The sequence below is a fragment of the Pongo abelii genome, chromosome 1, assembly GCF_028885655.2.
Source record: "Pongo abelii isolate AG06213 chromosome 1, NHGRI_mPonAbe1-v2.0_pri, whole genome shotgun sequence".
Classification (NCBI taxonomy): Eukaryota; Metazoa; Chordata; class Mammalia; order Primates; family Hominidae; genus Pongo; species Pongo abelii.
The window spans coordinates 90,986,563-90,993,667 of NC_071985.2; the positions used below are offsets into that span (position 1 = coordinate 90,986,563).

At 38.5% G+C, this 7,105-nt stretch overlaps 1 pseudogene; it reads left to right on the forward strand.

The window, feature by feature from the left end:
- Nucleotides 1-1,290: 1,290 nt before the first annotated feature.
- Nucleotides 1,291-4,829, forward strand: LOC100457018 (olfactory receptor 10J3-like; annotated as a pseudogene).
- The last annotated feature ends 2,276 nt before the right edge of the window (nt 4,830-7,105 follow it).

Genomic DNA, 7,105 nt, shown 5'->3' on the forward strand with positions numbered 1-7,105 from the left:
TCTTACCCTAGTTAGAATGGCTATTACTAAAATTAATAAATAACAGAAGATGCAAAGAAAAGGGAACTCTTATACAATATTGGTGGGAATGTAAATTAGTACAGTTGCTATAGAAAACAGTATGACATTTCTCAAAAGCTAAAAATAGAGCTACCATATGATCCAGCAATTCTGCTGTTGGGTATATGTTCAAAAGCAAGGAAATCAATATATTGAAGAGATATCTACACTTTCATGTTTATCGCAACACTCTTCAAAATAGCTAAGATATGGAATTTACCTAAGTGGCCATCAACTGACAAATGTACAAAGTAAATGTGGTATATAAACACAATGGAATACTGTTTGACCATAAAAAGAATGAAATCCCATCATTTGAAGCAACATGGATGGAACTGGAGGTCATTAAGTGAAATAAGCCAGACACAAAAAGAAAAATTTTACATGTTCTCATTCATATGTGGGAGCTACAAAAGTTGATTTCATCGAGGTATAGAACAGAACAGTAGATACTAAAGCCTAGGAAGGGTGTGTGGGTAGGAGGGTAGTGATGAAGAGAGGTTGGTCAATGGTTACAAACATACAGTTAGAAGTTATAAATTCTCATTGTCCACAGCAGGTTAGGGTGACTGCAGCTAGTAACAACGTGTTGTAAATCTCAAAGTAGCTAGAAGAGAGGACTTGAAATGTTTCCAACACATAGAAATGATAAATACTGAAGGTGATAGATAACCTAAATACCCTGATTTGATCATTATACATTCTCTGCATGTAACAAATACTCACATGTACCCCATAAATATGTAAAATATTATGTGCCAATTTAGAAACCTAAAAAACTCATTGAAATAAGTGTGAGCTATACATACATTTAAGAAAGATTAATAAAAACAAATAATATAATTTTTTAAAAATTGGAAAAGAAGCTGTCTTCAACATTTGAGCCATTAAAATAATGGAGAGACTTTATCATTATGGATAGATTAGAGATAGATAATACATGTAAAGTTAAGTGGTTAATTATCTTGATGGAAATGTATAGGTAGACTCCTCAAAGTTTGTGAAGATATAAAATCAATGGAAATGAATGACCAAAATCTCTTTGCAGCTGGTAGGAAGAGGCAGGTAAGTCTCAGTGAGAAATTGCAAAATAATGTATTAGAAAAACGGAGTATGGAGTATGCTTAAAGCACAATGTTCTGACTTACTAATTAAAAAGAAAGTGGAATTTGATGCCACAATAGGCTATTCCTAAGTATACAGGCCTAAAAAGTTAAAAACTAAACGGAGATGGGTTTAATTGGTGAGCAGTCAAAAGAAAAGAATCCGTATGCAAATCCTTGGTCAGCTTCATGCAGCGCAGGTAAATTTCTCATTCACACTACTGCAGAAGATTCAGAGAATAGCTGGGGAAATGCCCTGGTGAGAGTCTCAAGATCTCCAGTGTGCAAGTTATCTGATAAGAAGAGACTCTGAAGTCTGCAGTAAAAGAAGCAGAGAAGGGATGTGATTCATTTAAATACAGTTATGAATGGAATGCACAGAGCTAATATAGGCTCATTCAACTCACACAATACTAGGAAGTACATGATGACATATCAAATTCATCATTTGTGTTTTGGAAAATCCCACACACCATGGTGCTTTTCAATCCCAGGGTTGTAGCTTGGTTTCTCTTTCTTCCTTATAGCAGTTCCCAAGGACTCGGCCTCTTTAATGTTGTTATGAAGCACAAAGTCCTAGACCCATTCAGAACCACCCTTTCATTCCCTAAACATGACATAATCTTCTCTAATCATGATAATAATAATTATGGCCAACATTTTTTGGGATGTTACTATTTGTCAGTCACCTTGCTCAATGATTTATGTATTGACTCATTTGAGCCTCACAGTATTCTTATGAGTTAAGTACTAACATTACCCATTTTATAGATGAGGAACTTGTGTTACAGACAGGTTCAGACTTTGCCCAAGGTGGAATGAGAATTCATCGTCGGGCCTTCTGTTTCCGGGTCCTCCATATGTAACCACTGAGCTACAGAGATTCTCATGCTGCTTCATCTGGATCTTAGAAATGCTGGGCCCTCTTACTTGATGCTGCCTGCAACATAAGCCTTATTCACTTTTCCTTTACTATCTTGGACAATACCTCCTTTGTAGTATTCTTTGACCCTAAGACTGAGTTAGGAACCCTTCTTCATGTTTCCATATCATCCTACACTAAGCTCTATCATAGCAGCCCTTACTCTCTACATTGTTACTCCCATTTACCTTTCTTTTCTATTGATGTTGTGAGTTATTTAACATCAGGGACTCTTTCCCATTCTTTATTCACTCAGTAAATAATTACCGAGAAACTAAAATGTACTAGCCATTGAATTCATGGACCTTGACACATAGTATGGGAATAAGAAATATTTGACGAATAAATAAATTAATTAATGCTCTTCTTTGGAATTCTTCTCCCTTTAAGATCAGTTGTGAATTTTATCACTGATTTCACAGAGAAATACAAGAATTAACTGCATAAGCACATTGAATAGGTTATAAAATTGATTGTATTCATGCACAGTTTCTGTAATTATTGTCCTTTGTCTTTGGCTTCCAATTCTTTCTAAAATCATCATTGGAAGTCTTCTGGTTAAACACACCTCCTTTACTATCTCTGCTGATGGAATGCTTCAGACTTTATGTACACTTAGAGTACCATATAGCATTCACTAGGTGCCAGACACTTTTCTAAGCACTTTGAGATATTAATGGATTTAATCCTCACAATAACTCTGTAAAGAAGGTGCTATCATTAAGCTCATTTTAGAGATAAAGCAATTGAGACACAGACAAGTTAAATAACTTGCCCACAGTTACATAGTTATGACCTGGTGGAACCAAAATTAAATTCTGGGCAGTGTGGCTTCAGAGTACGTACTGCTTCCCATTACACTCTATTTCCTCTTTGAGGCATAACAATGGAAAATTGCATTTTGATACATTCTTTGTGAGAGATCACTTGGTAAAAATTTTATAGAGAAAAACATGGCACTCTCTCAAAGTTGAAGATGCTCATAACCTTTGACTCTGCATTTTTTCACTACCTGTTCTTCACTTATGTGTGAAATGACATCCTGACAAAGTTTTCTACTGCAGAAATATTTGTTATGGGAACAACTGGAAAAAAAAGACCAAAACAGTGACCTCTATTTCTGAAAACATAGCCACTATTGTAGTTTGAATGGCTCGCCCACAGCCTGGCCTTGCACTAGTCATCTAAAGGAGCAGAGCTAAGGAAAGTAATGCCCAGGACTCCAGATATTTGGGAAGAATGCTTGATCTGGGATCCTCCCAGGGCAGTCTTTGCTGGCAATTCATACTGATGAAAATGAATGGATTAACCCTGGATACTTATCAACCTTCACTATCTCTGCCTCCTCATTGTATCATCAAAGGCTCAGATTAAGGGTAAGTATAGAGGAAGCTGAAGTGCCTGGCCCATTCATCATTTTCTTCCCCTCTGACCTGGACCCACCTCTTTAATGGTCAAGTAGGGTAGCTGTTTTCGTAATTTCGTTGTTCACATTATGTTGAAATTTCCTTCCCTTTGATCTCTGCCCTTAATCCAGTAGGTCATTAGAAGCTTCTTAGTTTATTCCCAAGAGTGCTGAGCTCTTGATCAGTAGAGGAAAAAAGATAACCCCTGTGCCTGGAACATTATCCAAGGAATCCAAAAAACTGATGCTGCTCAGACCACTGTGTAATCTGTTACATAATTAGAGCCTCACCTCTGTCTTTCCTTTGTCCATTTCCTTCAGATTTAGACATTCTTCAGTGCCAAGGTCAAAGTCCACTGCTGTGACTGAGCTCTTCTTTGAAGGTTTCTCCAGCTTCAGGTGACAGCACAAACTTGTCTTCTTTATTGTCTTTCTAACTTTGTACCTGCTGACTCTCTGGCAATGTGATTATTGTGACCATTATTCGCCTGGACATTCACCTCCACACCCCCATGTACTTCTTCCTGAGCATTGCTGTCTATCTCTGAGACCTGCTACATGGTGGCCATTATTCCTCATATGATTTCTCACCTGTTGAATCCTCACTAGCTTATTGTCATGCAAGGCTGTGTCACTCAGCTCTTCTATCTGACTTTTGGCATCAACAACTGCTTTCTGCTCATAGCCATGGGATATGATTGCTATGTGGCCATCTGCAACCCCTTACGGTATTCATAGGTAAGAGGGCTTGTGTCTGGCTGGGATCTGAGTCACTGAGGATTGGCCTGGGCATGGCCATTGCCAAGTAACATCTATGTTTGGCCTACCCTTTTGTGATGCCTTTGTCATCTCCCACTTCTTCTGTGATGTGAGACACCTGCTGAAGCTGGCCTGCACAGACACCACTGTCAATGAGATAATCAACTTTGTTGTCAGTGTCTGTGTCCTTGTCCTACATATGGGCCTGAACTTTATCTCCTATGACCTCATCATCTGCACCATCCTTAAGATTGCTTCAACTGAGGGTAGGAAGAAGGCCTGTGCCACCTGCACCTCCCACCTCATAGTGGTCATCAGCCACTATGGCTGTATTTGCATCATCTACCTGAAGCTTAAGTCCCAGAGTTTCCAGGGACAGAACAGACTCATCTCAATAACCTACACCATTATCACTCCCCTGCTGAACTCTGTCATGTACAGCCAGAGGAAAAAGGAGCTCAAAGATGCTCTATGCAGAGCCATGAAGAAGAAACTGTTCAACCCCCAGTGTGGCAAGATCGTGGTGGTCTCCCTTCATGTGCTTACTTCTCCAAAGTTTTGGCAGTCAGGAATATTGTGATTCTCCACAGTCCAGGGAGCCTTCTATGGGGCCTGCTCCTGGAATGTCATCACAGGACATGCCTTCTCTCAGGTTAGCAGTCATATTCCCATGAAACCAGGTAAAAGGGCCTGTGAGTTTCACCAGTTCTTACTCCTGCCAAATAACACAAAAATGGAAGATTCATGTTGGACACCTTGTAAAAAGCTTCAGATATGTTATTTTGTTTTGAGGCTAGGGAACCTTCAGAGGGGAAAATGGAATGTGTTTATTTAGTTGTTCCTTATACAATTTCCCCTTTAGATCCACCTTTTTTCCTCATGTCTTTATTTGTTCACAAACTTTGGTATAAGTTTACTGGTTCCTCTTTCACTGGTGTAGGCATCACCCTCACCCCATGGAGCCCATGGTGAGCCATGAGTATATACTGTTTCTCCTTGATAGCGCTACCTTATGTCTTGCACCACCATTATCATGGGGTATAAAGACGGGGAATTACCCTTTATCACACTGACAACAAAGTTCTCTATGTTTGTACATTGCTTTATAGTTTATAAGGAACTTTCACATATGGGATTTCATCTGATCCTTAATGAACCCTATAGAGTAGGCTGGGAAACAATTATGTTATCATCCCTATCTTAGACCTGAAAATACTAAAGCACATATAGATAGAATTTATCTGCCCAGGCACACGAAACTAGACAGTTGTAGTGATAGGATTTGGATCTAGTTCTCTTATCATTGTCACTTGCTCTTTGTAATGAATGGAGTAACACGAAGCAGCAACTTCTTGAGAAAAATCATGGTCTTCATTGGATAGTACAGGCAAGGCTGTCACTGTTCCATGAAGCATGTCTATGCATTTTAGGGGAAAAAAGCATCTTCTCTAGACATTTCTGTTGAAAACTGCCATAATAATTTTACTTCCCTCTCCTAATAAATTATCACAAATCTATGATGTGTGAGCTGTAAATGATACTCCTGTATCATTTACAAATGTGGCACTGTCACGCACTGCACAACCTGCAGAATCCTATGCTGCAATTCTGACGATGGGTGTGAAAAAGGATACTGGAAACAATAGGTGCCTAGTTCCTTTCCCGGAGTCTATATTCATTCCTGGATTGTCTAAAAGATGGAAGACATTAAATGCTATTATTGGCTGAAACACCTCCAGTTTCTCCAACTCAAGCCTTTTCAAGAGAATGTTGAAGTAATTTCGAAAGGTACAGTTATTTTTGACCATAGTTATCCTGTTGTGCTATCAAATAGTAGGTCTTATTTATTTTTTCTATATTTTTTGATACCCATTTACAATCCCCACCTCCCCCTCAAGCCCCCAGCTATACTTTTCAGCCTCTGGTCACTCTCTATGTCCATGAGTTCAATTGTTTTGATTTTTAGATCCCACAAGTAGGTGAGAACATGCAATGTTTGTCTTTCTGTGCCTGGCTTATTTCATTTAACGTAATGATCTCCAGTTCCATTCATGTTGTTGCAAATGACTGGATTGCATTCTTTTTTTATGGCTGAACATTACTACATTGTGTATATGTACCACATTTTCTTTATCCATTCATCTATTAATGGACACTTAGGTTGCTTCCAAATCTTAGCTATTGCAAACAGTGCTGCCACAAACATAGGAGTACAATCTCTTCGGTATACTGCTTTCCTTTCTTTTGTGTATATACCCAGCAGTTGGATTGCTGGATCATATGGTAGCTCAATTATTAGTTTTTTGAGGAACCTCCAAAAAGTTCTCCATAATGGTTGTGTTAATTTACATTCACACCAGCTGTGTGCAAGTGTTCCCTTTTCTCCACATCCATGCCAGCATTTGCTATTGTCTTGTCTTTTGGATATAAACCATTTAACTGGGGTGAGATGATATCTCACTGTAGTTTTGATCTGCATTTCTCTGATGATCAATGACATTGAGCACCTTTTCATATGCCTGCATGCCATTTGTATGTCTTCTTTTGAGAAATGTCTATTCAAATCTTTTGCCTATTTTTGATCAGATTATTAGATTGTTTTCCTATGGAGTTGTTTGAGCTCCTTATATATTTTGTTTATTAATCCCTTGTCACGTGAATGGTTTGAGAATATTGTCTTCCATTCTGTGGGTTATCTCTTCACTTTGTCAAATGTATACTTTACTATGAAGAAGGTTTTTAACTTGATGTGATCCCATTTGTCCACTTTTGATTTGGTTGCCTGTGCTTGTGGGTTATTGCTCAAGAAATTTTTGCCCAGGTTAATAATGTCCTAGAGATTTTCCCCCAATGTTT